The 21900-nt window shown below is 38.2% G+C and overlaps 1 long non-coding RNA gene across 2 annotated transcripts in view; it reads right to left on the bottom strand.

Moving 5' to 3' along the window:
* Positions 1–979: 979 nt before the first annotated feature.
* The window catches only part of LOC141581661 (uncharacterized), a 57829-nt gene continuing 36908 nt past the window's right edge, over positions 980–21900 (bottom strand). For both annotated transcript variants that reach the window (XR_012514427.1, XR_012514426.1), the window contains exon 5: positions 980–1339. This is a non-coding gene — a long non-coding RNA (uncharacterized LOC141581661). The remainder of the gene's footprint in view (positions 1340–21900) is intronic.

Here is a 21900-nt window from a genome sequence, read left to right as displayed (position 1 = left end):
GAAGCCAGTGTTCTCATCCATAAAATCAAACCTTGGAAAGAGGCCTCAGGCAAGACATCAACAAAACACAGACTTATTATTTGCTAAACAGAAAGAGAGGAGTTGCTCTTTTGAGCTGCTGAAGGGTAGTGACCAGCTTTTGTGCATCATTCACTTGGAGATTACTTAGTATCTTAGTATCCAGTTTCAAATGACATTAACCAAACATCTGTTATAGACTTATGTGGGTTTTTTGGCTCCTTCATAGAAAAATTAATAGTACTTCAATTACCCACTATGTAACATAGTGTCAGGCATCAAGTAGATGCTCAATAAATATTTGTCTAATACATTACATTTAATAAAGCATAAAAACAAATGGATATCTCCAATAAGTCAAGACCAGATGGTATGTAATGTCTGCAACAGTTATAAAAAGTTAGCAAAACGATTCACTTTGTTTTTGTTTTACTGTCTTTGTTGAGGGCTACTTTTTTTTTTTTAACGGTATGGCTATAAGTGCAATTTTTTTCAGCAAACTTTTAACTACAGCATTTAATATCAGAAAGCCAAGCTCAGCTACCACCTTCATGTGCCTGAGACATCAATGCCAAACATATTGGCCTCACTTAAACCATAATTAACCCAGTCACACAAATTTCAGTAAATAGAACTAAATTTAAACAATCTGACAGTTTTCCCTTCCTGCTGTTATGCATTTTAGTTTGGATTTTTCATTTATCTAGAGCACACCATTTATACAGACCTCCAGAAACCAATATGCCATCAGATTGTAAAGAAACATTTATACAGACCTCCAGAAACAGATATGTAATAAGATTGTAAAGAAACCAAGGAAATCATGGAGTCATAACTGAATCTGTAGAGTTCATCACATTATTAATACAGAAACATCAAGAGTCGCATCCCTTTGAATGCTGAAACCTTCATTAACATAGTGAAACCACTATGTCTTTGCAGACAGGTAGAAAATGTGGTTCCTCACGTCCAGTCTGTTGAAATTTCAAATAGTTTAATGAACTTAAAGGAGAGCAAAGAGTCATCCTCGAGAGCATTGAAGTTATTTCATCTGCTGTGGAGATTTAATTAATGACTTGTCGGATTTCCCCAAACTTTAAAAATTGATATTTTCACCATCAGTTCCAGCTGACCTTGTTTCTTGCAGCAGCAGCCTCTCCAGGGCCTGCCACCCAAAACGCCAGGTTCCCACTTGAGGGCTCACAGCCAGTCCAGCAAAGAATGAGGGAAATGAGTGGCATCTCCTGGTGTCTTGTGATGTAGTTTGGAGGGTGGGAAAATCCCTGGGTAGGCTCCTCTTTCATTTGTGGATGAATAATCACTATAGAGGCAGAGAGGAAGGAAAATGGTAAAGCCCCTAAATAATAACTAGCAAGACTCTTTTTTGCACCAGGAGAGTGTGGGTCAGGGTAGTCAGGAGACAAGGCTTTTGAGCCAGAAAAATCTGGGATCAAATCTTGCATATTGGCCAGGCACAGTGGCTCATACCTGTAATCCCAACACTTAGGGAGGCCAAGGTGGGTGGATCACCTGAGATCAGGAGTTCAAGACCAGCCTGGCCAGCATGGAGAAACCTCATGTATACTAAAAATATGAAAAAAATGTATCTGGGCTTGTTGGTGCCTGCCTGTAGTCCCAGCTATTTGGGAGGCTGAGGTAGGAGGATCTTTTGAGACTGGGAGGTTGAGGCTGCAGTGAGCAGAGATTGAGCCACTGTACCCCAGCCTGGGCACAGAGCAATACTTCATCTCAAAAAAAAAAAAAAAAAAAAAAAAAATCTTGCCTATTAGCGATGTGTCTGAATAAGTAACCTCACTTTCCTGAACCTCAGTTTCTTCATCTGTAATGGAGAAAATGCAAGGGTATATGTGGAAGATCTTGTTATAGGCCAAACACCCCTCGATCTCAATGTCGACCTACTACTGAGAAAGAAACCTGAATCCAGATGTTAATCAAGGGAAATGGCAGCAAGTTTTGGCAAGAGGGCAAGTCATTGTCATAACCTGAATGACGATAGGAGAATTTAAGCTGGTTAATACAGAGAACCTGAAACTTTGTCTTCACCGTCAACTCTGTCTATACATCTATTTGATGCCTTTGAAAACATTTGATAATGGAAGGAGACAAAGGGAAGACATGGAAAAGAGAAGAAAAAGGCTTTCAGAAGGAAAAGTATCAACTGTAAATACTCTCTGTCTTTCTGCATGAGCTTCATTTTCTCTTCTTTTAAATGATGTTTATGTCAGGTACATGGGTTGAAAATGTCATAAACAAGAATGTAGTGCTGATTCAAATGTTTTATATTCACACATCCATGCAATTTTATACAGATGAATTGACAGCTAGTTTAACATCCCAATAAGAGAAGGTTAATGCATTTTGTTGAAGCAGGTGCCATTTGGATTGTTTTATGTTTAAGTAAAAAGAGACTTAATTAATAATGTTAATTTCAATATTTTCATTACATGAATGCATTTCTTTAACATTTTCTGGAGAAATGAATTTATAAACAAAATTTATTAAAATAAAGGGAATGTTTCACTGAGCAAAATGTAGTGAGAATTCTGATAAACCATAATATATCTGCTGTGTTTTAAGTGAAGGGGTACCCAGGATAACTTTTATGATTCTGATAACATTCAGCAAACGTTTACTCCCCGCTGGTGCTCTGTGGCTTCATACAAACATAGCGTGTGCGTGTGTGTGTGACTGTGTGTGTGTTGGAGCTAGAGGAGTTCCCTAGAGCAAGAAATGAAAAGACACTACTGTACCAGTCAGCAAAACAGCAAACACCTACCTCAACCATTCAGTGACCCCTGGGCAGTCAGACTCTAGGCAAAGACCAAGTTTAAAAGTTACTGAAAGGAATAGCTGAAGGATATTTGACTCAGGTAATTCTTAATTCAGGTGAGGAATTTCCCCAGAGATCGCTAATTTGTCTCCTGCCCAGAAAAGAAAGGGAGAATTGCTTTCATTGAAAAAATGAATCTTCAGAGAATGCCCAGCTCTTTGGCACAGTTGTCTGCATCTCAGGAAATACACATGCAATTGTCACCAAGAGCAAGGGCTAGTAGCAAGAACACTAAAAGGAAGATGTTCATTTTCAAAGTACTCTGCAGTTGCTAACTTATTTTGCATGGTAACATTCCTAAAATATAGTAAGATAATTAGACGTTTACTTATGAAGAAAGTTCATCAAAGCAAAAAAAGCCCTCCCACCCTATATGTATATATATACAAACACACATATATGTATTTGTTTATATATGACTACATATATACAGACACATATATAAATCTATACTTTTATAGTATGATGATATATGTATATACATGTGTGTGTGTATAGGTAGATAAATATAGTCAGAGCCTCAAGGAAGCTCAGAAGTTCCACGTTCTGGTTTCTTGTTTGGGAAATCTATTTATATATGATTTTACTAAAAATTTGGCAATTATTAGGTAAGTTTGACCAATACCAGTGGCCAACCTAATGATTCATGTCACCAAAAACATTCTAGAGTTTGAATGATCTATAGTTCTGCCCACATTTATTTTTGAATATTGAGGTTTCTACACATTTATTCACTTATTATGGTGTAGACGGAAATCCATGTGCATATTCATAAGGCTGTTTTCATCAAAGCTGCTGCTTCCACCTAAGCCATATGCAGCCAATGCCAAATGGTCAGATTACCGACATAGAAATCGTACACTAAATTCATAGATAATCTGCAAACCTCATTTCGGATAGTGGTTTTAGTTTCTCCCCTCAGCAGATCTCTTATGAAAGCTGTTAACAGGTTGATTGGAATTTTCTATCCTCTCCACCCTCTGGTGGAAACACTAATAAGCAATGAAATGGCTAAAGCGTGGTGCACAGGAGGAAAGGGAGGATAACCAAAGGCCCTGAAAACCCTCCAGCTTCATAATCACATCCTGAATAATCAGCAATCGACAGAAGGTCCACACTCAAAGTGCTTTCTCCACACTGGGGAGTAATCCGAGCCAAGACTGTGAAACCTTAATGTTACGCATACACTTGTTCTGAAGTTGCTCGACAGGCTGTCTAAGGAGGTGAAATCAAAGTCTGATTTGCTATCACTGCCAGTCAGATTTCCCTGGTACTATTAGCTATCTTTAAGACATATTTCCATGGCAACTAGTTTAAAAACATATTTAGCTGTAGAGCCTTTTGTGTTATGAGAGCCAGAATAACCTAACTGGCCTTTCTTGTCAGGGCTCTTTGCCACCAAGACAGTGATCTGAAGCCTGGGGGTGAGTAGGACAGCCCCTGATGGACAGGCAGTGTGGCATCTGGTGTCCTGGGCCGGGCTGGCCTTCAGGGTACTGGAGAAGCCAGCTTCTGGCCTTTTTGTAATTGCCATTTCAGCCTTGGGTTGAGACTTAACCCAGGGATTCTGGCACTTCTTTATTATTATCCTTTCATAAGAGAAATCATGAATTTTCTGTAGAGGTGACTGTTAGGGCAAGACCAGCAATGCCCCACCCTTAAGGCCAAGGTAGGACATCGGCTCATCTTTTGACCAGAGCTGAGTCTATATGTGGACTACTTTGACAGAGGGGCCTAAGATCGCTATTGACTGCAGCAGCAGTGACCTGCCCCTCCACCAAACTGTATCATCTCCCGTACCACTGAGGGGCTGCAGATTCCTGCTTCTTCAGTTTGATTTCATTCCTCATTTTTTTCAGTTTCGTTATCTTCTAAATGAGATGTGTATCTGCAAGCATCAAATCCTTTTGAAATTAAGGCAAGATAACCTCAAGATTCCAATTTCCAGTGACGGATACACTAATTGCAAGCACTTTTTTTCTCTTCAAACAAGGTATTCCTATTAGTTTATTAGAAGAAGTTTTCTACAAATGTTTAGTGAACGCAGTTGATGTTCTGGGTTCTAGTACTCTGGTTTTAGTATTTTGTGCCCTTGGATAGTGGCAAACACAGCTTAAAGCTAGGCTAAGTCCACTGCTAAGTAACCCAAGGAACCTCTCTAATGTCTGGCATACTTCTCCTTACATGACAAAAACTAGCCCCAAACCTCACTAAAATTATTATTAAAGCATCTGAATCAAACCATATACCTTAGGTCAAAGTATAGGCAATAAACATTTTCACCCTGGCACAATAGACATAGTACCATAAGGGAAAGATGAAAGAACTGAATCAAGCATCAAAAAGGAAAGACACATCCTTTACCCTCTGTCTAATGGGTTAACCAGAATTAACTTTGCACAGAGAACCACTGCCTCCATTGGAAACTATCTGGCCATATGAGCTAGGCTGCTGAGGGAAGCCACAAGCAGTTCATTTACATGAACTGACTCTTTGGGGATCTTAGTTGAAAGACATGTACATTTGCATAGTGAGTGATGGGGAGGGAGGAGGCATAAGTCTCAGAATCTGCTTCCTTGGCAGCCTCATAAAGATTATTTGAAGACAGAACCTGAAGGAGCTATTTTCAGCAGTGATTCTCTGAGGCTTTGGGCCCTTGTCTCATTAGATGACTCCTTAGGTGACAATATGTAGGAAAGGGTAAGGAGAAAAGTCTTCCTTCATGAAGCATCTCATGACTTCACATCTTCAAGAAGGGAAGAATGAGGGAAGGTGGTTTGCATTAGGTGGTAGTCGGGATGCATGTATGAGCACATGGGTGATGGGACTTTTAGATTTGAGAGTCACAGAGAAAATTATGGGCAAGGGACAATGTGGGGACCAGACAGGATACCTGGCAATACAGAAGAGTGAGGCTTAAAGATTCAGCCAAATAGGGTTTATTGCAATAAAAGTGGCATCATTTGTATTCATAAGCTGATATTGCCATGAAACATTTCAGCTACCTTTAAAAATAGTAAAACTCATTTTTAAAATATTTGAAAGGGGGATAATATGGTAGAACATAGGCTTTCAATCAGCACTGAATTCAAACTCTGTCTCTGCCAATTATTACCTGTATGACTTTGGGCATATTATGTCATGTGACAGATGCCACACATTTACCAAAACCCATTTAATCTCCCTACTGAAAACACAACTCTGATGTCTTCTGGCCTCTCTGGCAGCCTAGAGTATCCGTGGAACTAAGCTCTGGCAAATGCACTGTGGACAGAAGTGATATATGTCATTTCCAGGTCAAAGCCATTAAAATTTCTTGTGCCCAGGAAGCTTGCATTAATCTGAACATCAATCTGAGATTTATATAACTCAGAAGAGCCAAGCTGAAATCTAATTTTGTCTTACCTATAAAGCCTTTATTGATTGTATAAACAGTATTTCTAACATGAACATTCAGAGAATTCAGTTAAAGACTTTATGTCCTTAAAGGGTGGCAGAGCCCAGAGCCCTTACTGGCCAACAGAGGGCCACTCACCAGCCAGAGACACTGGCATTAGACTCTATAGGAGCAAGAAATTAACTTCTATTCTCTTAAACCACTAAGATTGGGACTTAAGTGATACAGTAATTAGTATCATTTACATTGCTTAATCTACCTGAATTTCCGTTTCTTCTCATTAAAAAGAAAGAATATGATTTAACTTACAGGGTAATCTAACAATGGATGATTAAAATCTGGCTCACAGTAATTGCCAATAAATAGTAGATATTATTATATAATCCTTTAGGTTATCCCTTTAGATCTCTCTCTCTCTCTCTCTCTCTCTCTCTCTCTCTCTTTCTCTCTCTGTCTCTCTCTCTCATGGTTAGTGAGTTAACAAGTGTTTTACCCCATGTGGAGGAAAATAAATCATGTTTATGAAAGCAAGAACACAGTAACAGTCTTTAATGGGAAGAAACAGTTATTTGATGAACTGTTATGGGCATCATTTGCAAGATATGTGATCTCGGACACCAATCTTAAGTTTTCTAAAAGTCAGTTTCCTCACTTATAAAGCAGGTATAAGAACCTACGTCTCACAGAAAATAAGAAAGAATAAAACAAGAAAACCAGTTGTAAAAGCATCATAGACTTTGGAATTCCATAAAAACATATAATACTATTATTATAGATTATCATTTTAAGCCCATAAAACCAAATAGGATGAATACAAACATGATTATCTTATATGGCATTTAATTTCCCACTGGACCACCAAAGCTGGTGCTTTTTGTTGTGATGTCTTTAATGGGGTGGATGTGTTACTAACATTGCCTTTCTGTTTTCTCATGTGTTTACGTTGATGAACCAACTGCATTCATGTATTTGCAATTTTCTATTTTCTTTCTATCTTGGATGAGGAAGAAAAGATATTGCTATTAATAAATCATGTATGCCCAGGCTGGATCTGACAGGTCAGGAAAACATAAGATCCTCACTTTATTTCTGTCACCGAAATACCCTTTGGAGAGAGATGCTTTGGGAGCTGGTTCTTTATTAGGATCAAACCGAATCCTAGTCGATGTCAGTTTAACCATGTTTGCAGTGACTCTATGATCCACTTGAAACCTTTCAAAATATTCTCTTAATTTTATAATTTAGAACCTCTGAATACTCTCATGTGAACTTTATGATTGTGAATTTAAGGTTATCAAGAAGTCATGCTATTCCTGGCATAGTGTTTGTTATGTTCCTCAGCCACACCATGTCACACACAGAGGGGCCTCTTCTCCAGATGCAGGGTTAAAACTCAGAATAGTATGCCTGGGCCTGAAGGAAGAAAGCCACAGTCCCTAAGAGACCCCCTGGTGTCTCAACAGGGATTGAGGAAATTATTCAGTGGGTGGTATTTTTGCTGCGTGAAGGAGAGTGAAAGGAAAACACTTTCAGTTAATAATTCAACAAAAATGTATGGAATCTTAACCAAGTGATCAAGGTTGACATCACATCGAATGTCATGTGGATCTCATGCCCCCTATGCTTGATGTGACGAGAAGGCACTGCACCACTGTGGTATCTTTCAAAACCCAACCCCTTCATCTCATGACGTGTCAGGAATGAGACAAATTCAAAATGAGGAGCATTCTGCAAAATGCCCGGCCCGGCACCTTTTGAAACTGTTACTGACCATGAAAGACATGGGAAGATGGAGAAACTCATAGGCCAGAAGAGACGGAGAAAATGTGACAACCAATGCAATGTGGTATCCTACACTGGATCTGGAACTAGAACAATGTCATTGGTGGAAAAACTGGCAAAATGCAAAATACAGTCTGAAGTCTGGCCAAGAGGAATGTGTGACGATGGCTTCTTCATTTTGACAAATGTACCTTGCAGAGTAAGATGGTAACATCAGGAGAGACTAAGACTGAGGCAGAGGCATGTGGAAGCGCTTTGTACCACCTTTGTAATTTCTCAGCAAATCTAAATTATTCAAAATTGTGTTTATAAAAAGGTATATACAATTTCAATACATACATAGAATACAATAATATTTTAATAAATTTTCAAATAATTTTATAAATAAAACTTTTAGCAATACATTAAAATACATTTAAATAAATATATATTTTCAATAAATACATTTCTCTCATGTAGAAGAATCTAACATTCTGGAAAGTAGTGGTGACAAAGCAACTCAATAGTAAAACCAATGGATACAATTTGTAATAAATCTAGGTGACACATTATCTTTAGCAACCCCAAAATGCCAGAGGTGGAGATGAATCACCAACAGCCAGCAGACCTGCGGGCTACCAGAATCTGCGCAAGATCAAGCAGAGGCAAGCGACCGATGGATCTGTGGATAGGAAAACCCCAAAAGGGCCAACAGGTGTTCACTGTAAAGCATGATCAACTAACATGAAAGCAGCTGAAACTGGCAGAGGTTTTCCTAATCTGATAGTGGGTTTGTTTGTACCAGGAGCCCTCAGTAGTGTCTGAAGAGTTGAAAGCAGTCAGACACATGAACTCCCAAGACTGAAGCCCCCACCAGAGCTCTCCACCTTAACAAAGCCGTCTGCTGGGAAAAAACTGTCAGGAGGGAAATTAAAATTGACCAAGGCAAGGACGATTAAGACGCTAGAGGGAGAGAACATCCAGATAAAAGTAGGACAAAACAATAGAGTCAGAAAATCTCAGTGAGCTGCCCTATTTGCTAATACTATTTGAAAAAAACAAAAAAAATCAAAAACAGAAGTGGATGCCCTATGAAGTTAAAAAAAAAAAAAAAAACACTAGCCTGTTCCACAAATTTTTCTATAATTTCAAAAGAAAATATGTTCTTAAAACCATCATAGACAAATCTCAGGCAAAGATATTATGAGATAAATAAGAATAAGGAATAGAATAACATCCACACAGACAATAAAAGTATACCACGAAGTCAACTGACTAAGCCGATTAACTTTATAACTATTTCAGAATGAGTTAAAAGACTTTGATTAACTGACATAAGATAGAAAAGAACAACAAAACTCACACTTACAAAAATTCGGAAATTAAGTGACAGAACTAATAATTGGAAATAAAAGAAAAAACATTGCATAAATAAAGACTACTAGAAGAAATATAAGAAGAAAATAAGCACAATAAATAATTCAGTAAGAGAAATAGAAAGGGAAAAGAAAAATATTTGCAAATCAAAGAAGAAGTGAAAAAAGACATGAAAAGATTTAAATAGAAAGTGACAAATATTATAGATAAGCAAAGAAAATCCAAAATACAGATAATAGAAATCCCTGAAGAAGAAAGCCAAAACAAAGAAATACAACAAATAGTAAAACTACAATTGAAGAAAACTAAAATTAAAATACATGATGATGGGGACCAAGGTGGGTGGATCACCTGAGGCCAGGAATTTGAGACCAGCCTGAAGAACATGGCAAAAGCCTGTCTCTACTAAGAAACCAAAAATCAGCCGGGCGTGGTGGTGCCCACCTATAGTCCCAGATACTTGGGAGGCTGAGACAAAAGAATCCCTTGAACCTGGGAGGCAGAGGTTGCAGTGAGCTGAGATCTCACCACTGTACTCCAGCCTGGGCAACAGAGAAAGACTCTGTCTCAAAAAAATAAAAATAAAATAAAAATTTAAAAATATATGAAGATACACGTCAGAAGGGTACACGATGTAATGGATAATGTCAACTCAGGATGACCAACAGCAAGGCACATTATAGTAAAATTGCCAGACTTCAGTGATTAAAAATAAAAAGTCCTTTGGCTATCTAGTCAGAGGAGAAAGTGGCTTACAAAGGAAATTTGATTGTCATCGGACTTTTAACACTGCTCTCTGTTACCAGAAGATAGGGTAACATATTTACACTCCAAAAAAGAAAATATGAATGCATGTTTTCTAAACAGCTGAACTGACTTTCTGGTATAAATTGTTTACAATGTATTATAAATATGCACAATATTGCTTCTGTGAAATCTTCCTGAAGAAACTTTAGAAAGCAAGTTCAAGATAATAAAAATTACTGGAGACATTGTATAGTAACCTGAAGAATTAAGATTAAATGAGGCTGAGTGCAGTGGCTCACACCTGTAATCCCAGCACTTTGGGAGGCCGAAGCAGGTGGATCACTTGAGGTCAGCAGTTCAAGACCAGCCTGGGCACCATGGTGAAACCCCCATCTCTACTAAAAACACAGAAATTAGCTGGGCATGGTGGTGTGTGCCTGTAATTTCAGAAGGCTGAGGCACAAGAATTGCTTGAACCTGGGAGGCAGAGGTTGCCGTGAGCTGAGATTGCACCACTGCATTCCAGTCTGGGTGACAGAGCGAGACTAGGTCTCAGAAAATAAATAAATAAATAAATAATTAAACAAATAAATAAATAAATAAATAAATACATGAGAGCTGAGAAGTAAAACAATTATGAAAAAGAAGAGTGTCTAATGTCTACATGCTTTGGCAACTACTACTATAAAAATATAAGGAGAGAATTTGGAGAACAAATGCAAAATATTTAAGTGTTTTCCATAATTGTATTGATAGTGATGGTATTTGTGTTGATATTCTGGATTGTAAGTGGGGAACATGAGGTAGAGCAAACGGATATTCACAGGATATTTCAGTTCAGTATTCTCTCACACTCGGGAAGCAGAATTTTCTGTATTAAAGAGTAAAAACCCCATAGTCTTAAATTTTAATTGGAAATGTCAGAATGGACCAGAGAAGCATTTTATCTTTTCAAAAGTTTCCATTTTTTAGCTCCACCCACTTTAAAAAACCTTAAGAAATGACAAACCCAGTAGCAATAAATATCTCTTAGTGCACAGACTGTGATCCTGTGATTCTCATTAAAAGAAACCAATGCTTTTTGGAGAATAACTGATTTGGGGAATGGTCCTAAAATACCTTTTCACAGAAGATAGCAAGGAAGCTAACAAAAACTATTAGGACCTGGGAGCCAACTTGAAGAGGGTTACACTTCACACAGAAGAAATGACTTGTGCTCCAAAAAAGCCAGCAGTTGGTATTGATTAAACCTGCCAAATCTATTTATATTCCTGAGTCCATTATCATATAAAAAATTGTTACTTCTGGAGAAAGTTAGCTATTAAACTTATTTATTTCCTGGTAAATCAATGTATAGTATCAACCATATACTCCATTTTGTAGACAAACTACTAATGAGTAACCAAATAGTAGATGAAGAAAAATGTCTCCTTGTAGAATTATTCCAGCTAATTAAATACAATGAAAGAATTTGAAAATCACTATTTTGCAACCATGAATGAATTAATGTGTCTAGGCATTGAACATTGTCAAAAGAGAGACAAATAGATACTTTGTGCCTCAGGATGAAAGCACACAACATCATCTATCATTTTGACAGTGATTGTTGACACTGGGCTATGTTGTAGACAAAATTAAGGTCTGCAAAAATGTTTACATCCTAACTCCCAGAACCTGTGGATGTGTTACCTGTTTGTGACAATAGAGACTTTGCAGATGTGATTAAGGATCTTAAGATAGGAAGGCTACTAGTGGAAATGTGCCGGAGAAGAGAATGTCATCAGAGATGAGATGCATGAAATAGAATTACGGAGAACTGCAATCATTGGTGTAGACTCTCAGTCAGGGTTCACTGAGAGAAGTCAGACCTCGTGCCTTAGGGCATGTAAACTACATAATGAATAAAACTCACTCCTAAGAAGAGTATATCCTCTGAAGTCTCAGGTTCTGGTAATGTAAGTCCCGGGGAAGAGGAGATCATTTCTCATCTCCTCTCCATAGTCGAACATACCTGGGGCTTCAGTGATTTTCCATGACTTTGTTTCTATCAGAGGCCTTTCTTTACCTCTCCCTGCTCCTGTGCTCTCCCAGACTTTGGGAAAGAAAAGATGACTTGTATGGGCCACGTTGATTAGAATTAACACAAATATCTCCAAGATTACCATTTCTCCTGGACTCCCTATAGGCAAATATGATTCTATTGTACAGGTGCTAAAACTAAAATACAGAGAGCTCCAACATCGGAGCAAAGATCATAATGGAGAAGTAGAGACAGAGGCAAGCCTAGAAAGTACATATTCAGGCTGACGGCGGGAATTCGAGTTTTCCATTTCTCAAGGGCAGGAGCTGCTTTTTTGTGCTGCCTTGTGCATTTCCTATAAACTGCCTCCTGCACCAGGTCTTTCTTAAATGTGTAGGTCATGTTGACACCTAGATTTGAAAGGACCCTCCCCATCTGTCAGCTTAGCTCTCTTCCAGTTCCCACACAGTCCTTTGCATTAGGTTTTATCTTTAGCATATCTGTGTTCAAATGCAAATAGGAAGTATTTAGTGGGCAACTATCTACAAGGTACAATTTACAGGAACTACAGGGATACAATGCTGAGAAAATGAAAAGCAGACACACTCTGGTGAAGAGTATAAACATGTATACAAATACTTCGAGTTTCAACAGAGACTGGTGAGTGCTAAAGTAAAAACTATTGCAAAAACTATTGCAGTGAAAACAATGGGAGTAATAAGAGTCTCATTTCAGGACATGAGGAAGAGATATGAAAGCGAAGTGAGGGTTTCAGGAAGAGGGAAGAATGTATCCTTCCCCCTGGAAGGATAGCAAATTATTCCCTTTTAAATTTAGCATATTTCACTTAATCACATTGTCAGAGAAACAAAAGGGGTTCAAATCATATCTGCTTAACTTGAATCCATAGATCCAAAACTGTAATATCTACTCACAGTAACTTTCCTCTGTTAACATTAAATTAAGTCATATTTTAATCTTATAAACTCCAAACCACTACAGAATTCAAGCTACACCGGCTATCTAACCTCATTTTTAAATGACATGATTGATGGTTGTTTTCTAATTTGGAAAAATACAACTTGCTCTTCTTCTTAGGTGTCAAGGTTGGAGGGGCCTTTTATTTGTCAGGATGATAAACTTTGTATGCAGAAGGTTACAAAGGAAGAAGCAAATTGGTGGTTTGACATTTAATCTAATTTAACACAAACATAATTACATGTATAAAAGTCTGAAATGGAAATATATTATAATTACGGTCTTGTTGTTTTAGATTGTGTTTCTAAGGGCTAAGAAAAAAAGAATCCATTGACTTTAGGGAAGGGATATAATTGGGCATGGAAGTCAATAAAAGAGCAAAACTTTGAGATTTATCTACATGTGTCTTTTTTACTGTCTTATCTAGATCTAGTTTCTGATTCTTGCATTCCAAATGGGTTGACCAAATAAACACAAAGAATCAAAACCCCTTGTATTCCTTCTTCTGGTTTTTTTCTTTAATTGGATTCACTCGGTTTCCAAAAGGACCATACTTCATGTAGATGGAGTTTGTTAGCCTTTGGCACCAACCATCTGTTATGCAGATTCCAAATCAACATTGGAAAGTTGTCATAGAAGTCATGGGGGAATTTCTGGTGAATGGTTACCTCTTCTGTTGACATCTGTGCCTTTCCCTAGTAAGGCTTTCGATTTCAAGATGAGAGATACTTGATTTCCTTAAATCAAATCTTCTTAGAACCAGGAAACTCAATACTCAGGAATGAACAAAATTCTAAATTATAGATGCAATAATCTTATGAGATAGGTGCATTACCTTCATTTTAGATTTAAAGACTTTCAAGTGCTTTAAATAGTTAATAATAGCTAGTAAATGGCAGGGTTGAGATTCTAGCTGTGGTGTAATGGATGTGAATAATCAGTTAAGGCAATCTGTTTATCTGATATCTATTATTCAGGCTTTATATCAATCATGTATAAATATCAACATTATAACAAGTCATCTGCATTACACATACACCATATAGTTTTTTTCATATTATATAGCCTTATATAAAATAAAATCATATGGAAAACCAGATCAACCTTCAAAATTGACAACAACAAAAATGACATGAGCTGCAATCATTCAACATTAGCTGTCTAGATTTGAAATAGAAGCAGTATAATTTCACCTTAAGGCTGTATGTTCGTGGCCACTATTTTGACTGCTGCCAGCACATGGTTTGGGGCTAAAGAGAGCAGAAGGAATTATAGACTAGGGACAAATGCAAGAAATCAGTAAGAACAGGGAGTGCACTGGAAACCCAGCAGGGCAGCTCTCAGGAGCAGGAGAACACCTCCCCGGGCCTTCAGGTCCCAGCTCCCTCAAAGAAGTGGCAGTCATGGCTGGAGGGACAAAGTGTGATTAATATCCTGGTTGACACCTTGACACCTCGTTAAGCTGAATCAACTCTAGTCAACTCAGGACTTCACTTGAAGATTGAATCACTCTCCTACTAAATTTATTCGCTCTCTAGGAACTGCTTGGCTTCCCAGCAGTGATTCCCAGACACCAGTCTCTACAGACAGTGTAGAAGTAGGAGAAAGTTCCACGAGGTGTACCCCATGGCCTCCTTGCTGCCGGACACCACCCCAAAGTTGCTGATACAGGGCAGCAATGACCTCTATGGAAGGTTGGCCTTCCCTACACACGTAGAAGGAAAACTTCCTTCCCTCCCATAATATCAACTAGTGGACAGACATGCAGCTCCAGGAGTCAGGCTGTCTGGACTCAAAGCCCACCTCTGCCATTTAAAGGCTGTGTGACTTTGAGCAAGTTATATAAACAGTTTTAGTTTCTTCATCTGTAGAACAATGGGGAAGATAATAATAAACTTAAAAGTTACCATAAAAATTAAGTAACATGTGGTAAGTTTTAGAAGACTGTGACTAATGCATAAGCCCTCAAAATATGTCTGTGATTAATATGTGCAGACTTTACAGAATGTTTCCTCTAAAAGTTGCAATATTCTACACGTTGTCTGGTAGCATGAAGAATCTCATATTCTCTTAGTAAATTCCAGATGCGATTTTCTAAAATATACAAGAATCTTGGTAAAATCTTAATGCCATTGTCAAGTAAAATATTTGTTATTCACTCTTTAAAATATTTATTATCTTTTGGAATTTGATAATGAAGATAAGTAAAATACATAGTTCTCTATATTACTAACCCAGTAGTAGAATTGTCATTACATAAGTGGCAGACACCTAGTTTTGGTGCAAAACTTTTAAAAAGCTATCCTTTATATATTACTTCTCATTATATCATCCAAATTTTAATCATATTCATTCCAGTATTTTCCTACAATGTAAAAGAACAGTATTCAAAAAGTTCGTAATTTAACTGGATGGAAAAGGTATATATGACTGAAAGTTAATAATACAAGACAACAGTTCAACAGATGTTAGATTTCAAGAAATATTCAGTGAGCATCTATCTGTAAGGCACAATTTTTAGGAGCTATGGAGACACAAAACTGAGAAAATAAATAGGAGAATCTGTGCTCCAAGGGCTCACAGTCTGGTGAAGTACAAAGGCATGTATACAAACACTTCTCGCCAGGTGTGGTGGCTCACACCTGTAATCCTAGCACTTTGGGAGGCCGAGGCGGGCAGATCATGAGATCAAGAGATTGAGACCATCCTGGCCAACATGGTGAAACCCCATCTCTACTAAAAAATAGAAAAATTAGCTGGACATGGTGGCATGCACCTGTAGTCCCAGCTACTCAGGAGGCTGAGGCAGGAGAATTGCTTGAACCTAGGAGGCGGAGATTGCAGTAAGCCAAGATTGCGCCATTGCACTCCAGCCTGGTGCCTGGCAATAGACCAAGACTCTGTCTCAAACAAAAACAAAAATAAAAACAAGTGCTTCTAATTTCAAGAAAGACTCAGGCCAATGCTACAATAAAAGCTATTGCAACGTTCAATGGAAGCAATAGGAATAGTAAGAGTCTTGCTTCAGAATATGAGGAAGAGATGTGAAAGAGAGAGGAGTATTTCAGGAAGAGGGAAGACTGTATACAGGAGCACAGGAAGAGGGATGGCCGGGGTAGGCATGGCCTTCTTTGTGTGGGACGTGCATAAAGGGAAATGATGGCAAAAACACAGCCACGGCCGGGCACAGTGGCTCACACCTATAATCCCATATTTTGAGAGGCTGAGGCAGGTGGATTATTTAAGGTCAAGAGTTCGAGACCAGCCTGGCCAATATAATGAGACCCTACCCCGTCTCTACTAAAAATACAAAAATTAGCCAGGCTTGGTGGCTCGCGCCTGTAGACCCAGCTACTTGGGCAGCTGAGGTGGGAGAGTTGCTTGAACCTGAAAGGTGGAATTTCAGGGAGCAGAGATTGTGCCACTGCACTCCAGACTGTGTGACAGAGTGAGACTCCATCTCAAAAATAAAAAAAAATAAAAAAAAATAAAAAACAGAGCCACTGCAAACAGCTTTATGTAAGAAACTCAGGAGGGCTGATGTGATGCAAAACGAATGAAGGAGAGAATCGTTGAAGGTGTTTAATCAGAACCGTGGTATCATCAGATACGTTTGTGGATATATAACTCAAACACAGCATGTAGCAAAGGAGATCAAAATAAGAGTCAGAAGATCTGAGTTCTGGCCTTAGTTCTTGCATTCTTTCTGTGACCCTGGCTTGAATCTCTCGGGGCTCAAAATGAGACAATCATTCCTTTCATACCTTCCTCCAAGGGCTCTTGTGAGAATGAACTAGGAATAAAGTCAGTTGTGATGATTCGGATCACCACATGGTAGGTGAAGACAGCAGGCCCAGGAGCTCTTAGGACCATATTTACAAAGTCCAGAGGAGCAATGAAGACCCAGGCTGGGCAAAGCAAAATAACAGGTTGTCACAGAATTGGGCTGCTTTTGCGTCTCCTATTCTCAGATCATGTATTCATTCATTACGGCTTTTTAAGTTTAGTCAATAGTAGAGGTTGTGTCGGAAGGTGTTAACCTCAGCCAAAGAGTAACACTTCGGTAGCACTTTCTACCACTTCCCAATACCTGACTAACAGTGGTATGACAGCAGACACCACTCAAGTAGTTTTATGCTTAAATCTTTCCTCTGCAATTCCATTAGGAAGTTATTTTTACTCTATTAAAATGAGAATGCACATGAATAAATCTTACCATACAGCACAATACTATATATATTATTTGAATTTCTATCTTAAATCTGTGAAACGTATATAATCTTTAATACATTCTACTTCTTATAGCACTAAACTTTGGACCCAATTTCTTTGGACTTCTTTTTTATCAATTGGTAATTGTCATTTATTAGAATGCACAAAAGTCTTCTAGCGCCTCTATTCTTTTCTCTCCACCTTTACAACTCCTGGACAATGTCATAGGCCTTTATTAATAGTTCTTCAGAGGGGAATCTTTCTCCAATGTCGAGCTCTGAGTCTCACATACAATGCTGGTCTGTGCTGCTTGCACACGCTAACAGGCAGACCCTTTCTTCCCAATAGAATCTGTCAAAGAGACACACATCTCTTAAGCATCATTAGCTTCACCAGCTGAAGCTGCAGGTGTCTAGGTTTCTGTTTCTTTTATAGTGATCCTATTCTTATCCCAAAAGGCTAGATCTTGTACTATATCACCTGACTAATTGTACAATTCCACCAGCTCCCATGTTAGGCTGTCCATTTCAGGGCTTCTAAGATTCCTGTAAAAAAAAAACAACTGAGGACTTCTTCCTTTACATCTCAGGGTGAAATAAATACTCAGAACTTACTTCATCTAGAAAATATGCAAAAATAAAAGATTCCTTAGCCTTCCGACAACCTAAATTCAGCAAAGTTTTTATAGCTTTTTAAATGTACAGTTGCATAGCATTGATAAACATCATCAGTGGAGACATAGCCCTCATTTTCCATTCCCTGCACATTGCATTATTACAATGTAAAATGGTCGTTGATTATTACTACTTTATTTCCTTGTGTGATCTCCTGACATGTAAGAGACAGAAAGTCCAGCATAAAAATACCCATGAAATTTGTATCCCACCCCTTGACGCCACTCATTAATTTGTCTTCCTTTTATCCAGCCCCGCTTGGTTTCACCTTTCTGCACAGCAAGGTACGTGTCATCACACGTAAGGATACAGCCCTGTGCACGCACAGAGGCAAGTTCAGTTTCTGGAACAGGACCCTTCCAGAGATTAAGAAAAATATTGTAAAGGCCCCCATCTTCAGTCCCTTCTCGCTTCAAGAAAAAATAAAAAGGAAGAGAAAGAAATTAAGCCAGGAGAGGTAAAGAGATTTTCTAAAATTTAATCCTACAGCTTATGTTATCTGTCTCTTTTTACCATACCATCCCTCAATTCTTAAAGGGAGGAAGAAGTATGTAAGTACTTGGAATGCATTCTGAAGCCACAAACTCTTGCTCTGAGTAGACAGTGACTAGCCTGGTTATTTGATATACATGTATCTGGCCAATATACTATCTGTCAAAGCCTAATATAAATGCTATGTTGTTCCACAAACATTCACTATGGACATTTATTATATTGCAGGGGTTTTGCTAGTTGTTGGGGATACAATGACAAACAGGTCAAAATCCTTTCCCTATTAGAGCTTTCACTATAGGGGGAGGAGATCCACACATTAAAATGATAACTCTATCATTCATCATGCAAAGTGAATCATCATGAAAGATAAGTGCTCTAACAGTTATTGATGAGGTGTCCCGGGAATCCATAGGTCAGAATGATTAAGGGAGGTGTTAGTGAAATCATCACAGGAGAGGCAACAAAACAATTGGCATTTAAAGAGTGGATAGCCTTTACCAGGTGGATAAGGGCATTTCAGGGAAAGGAAGCAGAATGAGCAAGGACTCAGAGATACAAAAGCATATGGTTACTTGGGAAGAAAGCCTATATTAGAGGAATACCTAAACACCAGTACACAGGGAAACAGAGGCAGGGAGTGATGAACACTGCAATGTAGTTTAGATTCTAACGTATCTAGATTTCATCTTGTAGCTGTAATCTTTCTAAAAATGACCTTTTCTTTCTCTAACTCCCTTTAGCAGATTATATGTTATTTGCTATATTGCTGGTGTAAAATCATTTGCGTGTCTTATCTATTCTAAAGAATATAAACACTGAAAGACAGAATCTTCTGATTATTTTCCGTGTCACATTATATTTAAGCCAGGGCTATAAATATAGTAGGCAGTAAAAAATTATGTATGTCAAATAAATGGTGTTTCTTCCTTCTGGATTATAGAGATAATGCTCTCGATAACTTCATTAAAATGCATGTGACTCTAAATGTTTCTTCTAATGAAAATAAGAACGCTCCATCTAATTGCTTCAAGATGATGCTACCATCAAAGACCTAAGAAGAATGGGAGCCGTGTTTCAAAATGCCCACCTAGGGTTAGCGTTATCAAGCACACTGTCTTCCTACTGAATCTTGATACAAACCTGAAGTATCCAGAAGTCATAAAAATTCATCTCACTGGCCGAGTGCGGTGGCTCATGCCTATAATCGCAGCACTTTGGGAGGCTGAGGCGAATGGATCATTCGAAGTCAGGAGTTCAAGACCAGCCTGGCTAACATAGCGAAACCCCGTCTCTACTAGAAATATAAAAATTAGCCAGGCAGTAGTGGTGCATGCCTGTAATCCCAGCTACTTGGCAGGTTGAGGCAGGAGAATTGCTTGAGCCTGGGGAGCGGAGGTTGCAATGAGCCAAGATTATGCCACTGCACTCCAGCCTGGGTGACAGAGTGAAATGCTGTCTCAAAAAAAAAAAAAAAAAAAAAAAAATTCATCTCACTGAACAAAAGGATTCTTTCTTGTTATGCTTTAAAAGATTTACTTAGAATAGGTTAAATATAACCATAACTCAACCTAAGTGTGGTTTGATGATACACAGGCGGAAATAGCACTAAATCAGCAATAGAATAATATCATTGCTGACTTTTATGTCATGCTGACATAAGCAGCAGGTGACAGTGCAAGTTAGAACTGACATCGGCAGAAGATGCTAAACGCATGAAGTCCTAATGCATCACAGGTAAGGTGACAGAAGTATATTCGTCCCTTATGGGACTTTTAATACTTTCCAATTTTAGTTCACCCAGCCCATACCAGGAAATCAAGATCTTACTAGCCATGTAAATGAAGTGAAACACAGCCAAATTCAAAACAATGAGAGACACATTCTGAGGAACGCCTGAACACCAGTACGCTGGGAAATCAAGAGGTAAAGAATGACGAAGTGACAGAAGACCCTGTACTGAAGGCCCTAGACTTGAGAAGGCCAGTCTGGGGAGAGTCTTAGGAATGAGTTCAAGACCTTCAGTTTGCAGTTTATCTTCACATGTCATCTCCAAGGCAGTCATTCTTGTCTCCATCTTACAAATGAGCCTTCAAGGCTCAGAAGAACTAGCTAACTTGCTCCAAATTACTGTTAAATAAGAAGCGGGCAGCTGTAACTTCAGTTCTCTGTCTATAAGCTTCAGTCATCTTAATAATCGTCTGTCAGAGCCTTCATTTCTCACCCACCTTCACCATGTTTTCTAGTTCTTGGTCAGTTTTTCTAATGGAAAAGAGCAGAGAAAGCATTTGAGTTTTAATTAAAAATTATAGTTTCTATCTCAACATTTAAAGCCATGCTTTTAACTCAGTTATAACATTCTGGTAATAAGAAATTGACATTGATTCCCTCATTTTCTTTTTCTTTTCCTTACACATTTTCTTTTTCTTTTTTCCTTTTTTTTCTCTTTCTCTGTTACTTTCTTTTTCATAACTTTTTCATGACTGGATGTTCCAGAATACTGTAAAAACAAGAATAATAAGAACATTAGGCAATGGAATAAGGAGCAAAAAGAAATATTCCTTATCTTTATTTTTGGTTATCCTTATCTTTACTCTTAGTTAATATTTAAATTGTGCCGGTAACAAATAGTGTTGGGGCACATTTCTCACAGAAAAGACCTGTGCTGGGTATGGTATTTTCTCTATAACAGGCACACTTCCTGGAACTATCAGGTCAGCCACCATGAACTAAATTTTTCAACTAAATATCAGTGAACATCTTTGTGAGCATCTTACTTTACAGCTCCATAACATCAAAACCTGTTGCCCATTCCTTTCTCAAAATGTTTCCTCTTTTAAGCTCTACCTATTTTCTCTTTCTTCTTTTTTCTTTCTTTTTCTTTCTTTCTTTCTTTCTCTCTTTTTTCCTTCTTCTTTCTTTCTTTATTTTTCTTTCTTTCTTTCTTTTTTCTTCTATTCTTTCTTTCTTTTGCCATCTCTACCTTTGGGGGCTTCTCTTCTTTGTAATCTCTAAATGTTGGAATTGACATAACTGGGTCTTTGATGCTCTTCTTTAGGCAAAATAGAAGATCTCACCTGACTCTGAGGGCTTGAATTATCATCATATAACATATTTCTAAATTTGCATTCCTAGGTTGGGTTTTTATTTTAGACACAAAAATGTGACTTACTATTCTGTTTCCTCATAGACGACTCCCAAATATGCCAATCTTACTTAATGAATCTTAATGTTGGACTTTCGTCGCCAAATCTTATTTCTTCAATGAACAAGAAATAACTTCCTTGTTACGTCAGTGAATGGCATCTTTCATCCTACTGCTCCTGACGGCAGTGGAAGGATTGCACGTACTTCACTCTAGTCCACGTCTGAT

This window comes from Saimiri boliviensis, chromosome 16 (genome assembly GCF_048565385.1).
Source record: "Saimiri boliviensis isolate mSaiBol1 chromosome 16, mSaiBol1.pri, whole genome shotgun sequence".
Taxonomy (NCBI): Eukaryota; Metazoa; Chordata; class Mammalia; order Primates; family Cebidae; genus Saimiri; species Saimiri boliviensis.
Note: the sequence above shows the minus strand (reverse complement) of the source record. Positions and strands in the feature narration are given on the sequence as shown.